Consider the following 2,478-nt stretch of genomic DNA (forward strand, 5'->3'; position numbering starts at 1 on the left):
ATGTATGTTTTGACAGTGAGTGTAGATCATTTGTTTATATATAATTTAGAGTCAGTAATATTTTTGTTTATCAATTTGACACTGATTAAGTTTGTATAGTATAATAATTATAATGTTTCATTTCATTATTCCCTAGGAGACCCCAGGAAGAATAGCCGATGCTCATGCTAGTGCTAATGGGGATCCTAATAAAGAACAAGAGCAAGAGCACAGGTTTCCTCCACTGATCCAGGACCTCCTAGCTTCTCGTGGGTGCCTTGGTGGGCAGTGTGCAAAAACAACACGACCAGCTGCTGCTGCTACATAAACCTCAACTATGCAGCAAATTCAATCACAAGGCAAGCCGGCACAGTGACGTCTGTCAAAGGCGTCATTTATACCGGGGGGACGCAGGGAATATGTCCTCCACCACTTTTAGAAATGGGCATGTTTTGTCCCCACCACTTTGCAATCGGATCATTTGTTTAAAACTGTTCTGAAAATAGCGTGCACAAAGAATTGTACACTTTGAGGAAGTTTTTTGCACATGAGCGTCTTTGAGCATAAAAATCCCATGTATTATTATTATTATTATTATTATTATTATTAAGAGAACGTATTCAATCTGGAGGACTGTTCACACTTTCTGGGGGTATTTCTGGTGACCCAAGTGGACCTGCGACAACTTTAATATTAGTAATAATTGAAGAAAGAACAGGAAAGCTATTGTTGCTCCCAGCAGCGTAGCATAGTAACTGCACTAGTTGTCAAAAAAAGTACGTATATATGTATTTATTGTTTACGGGGCGCTTAAGGTAGTGTCTCAACCACTTTTTCAAACAAAGTGACGCACATGACTTCTGTTATGGCTCCGACTATCCTGAACAGAGATTCAGTCGTTAGCAAATCTGCTTTCATTAGCTTGAGACGTTTTTATGTTCAGTACACAGCTCTAGTATTCAGTGACACACGGTGAAAACCAAGCTACAGTACGTCACCACATCGTGCAACCAATGTGGTCCAATTACAGCTAAACTATTTGGTATTTGCCCTGTCATGGATAAACTGTAATTAAGAGAGACTAGTTGAGGCTTAAAAACAATGACTCCTCAAACAAATTATCATCACAAAAATGGAATGAAGCTAAGCAGAGCCCGCCGCCAAAAGGATTCTCGGGCGTGTTTGTGATCTTCTTGGAGAGGAGACAGAAAAACAACCTGTCAAGGGCAGGAACTGTGTAGTCTAAAATCTAAAATCCTGTTTGCTTCGGAGCTGATGAGGGCCAACATTTTGAGAACGAAGTGTGGGTGGCCGGAAGGAGAGATAAACAGAAAACTGAGAACAGACTGCGAGACGTGAGAAGAAGTCAGAGTGAGAAAACAAGCGCTGCTCTGTAGCAGGTGACCTTCTGCTCCGGAGATATCAGTGGAGAAAAGATGAGACATTATGACATTAAGAAGAAAACACATTTTAAGAGTGTCTTCATTACTAATGTCTTACAAATGTGAACTTTTATTCTCTTAAGTTGACAAACATACTGTACACATAATTATTAATGCTGTCAAAATTATCGCGTTAACGGCGGTAATTAATTTTTTGAATTAATTGCGTTAAAATATTTAACGCATTTAACGCATGTGCAGAATGGCCCGCCCCGTACATCCCACCAGTGGCAGCGCTGGGGTAGGCTACAGCCATACCAAGAAATGTCTTAGCCCCACCATGAACAATGATGTTAAAGTAAGCAAAATAAAGTCCGCCAACGCGCGGAGTAAATTGCACAGACAGCAGTTAGTGAGATTGATTTCAGTAGCCACTTGTCTGGAAATACCGAAGACTAGAAACGGTTTTGAAAACTTTTGTCACGTAGTGATCGTCTTCTCAATAGAACATCTTTGATAATGTCTTCTGGCCAATCAGAATCAAGATAACGGCGTGGTGTTGTTGCAGGAAGTCCCGACAGAGAATACATTTTTGCAGTAGTGCATCTCTATATACATCGATACAACATTACGTGTTGATAGAAATCAACACGTAATGAAATAAGACCCCACGGTTTGATGATTGATAGGTGTGTGGGCTGTCTTTCATTTTGACACACAGAACAATGTTATAATAAACATACTGTATGTTAAATGGATATATCCGCCTTCCTTCATTTATCTTTCCATTCCCACAACAATATACATACAGAAATGGCATATTTTGGACATAATTCGAATGGTCATTAATCTGATTGATTAATTTGTAAACTGTGATTAATCTGATTAAAAATTGTAATCGTTTGACAGCCCTAATAATAATGTAATGACAATAAAGCCTTGAATTGAACTTGGTTGTGGCATACAGAGACATATGTTGGAGCTGCAGATGCTCCGTAGTACAGTTCAAATGATAATTCGCCAAATAAATGATCAGCAGCTATTTTAAATGATGATTAATTCACTTCTCATGCAAAAGACACTGCCGAGTTCCTGCATCTGATTAGGTGTTTTACAT

The sequence above is a fragment of the Notothenia rossii genome (assembly GCF_949606895.1).
Source record: "Notothenia rossii genome assembly, chromosome: 2".
Classification (NCBI taxonomy): Eukaryota; Metazoa; Chordata; class Actinopteri; order Perciformes; family Nototheniidae; genus Notothenia; species Notothenia rossii.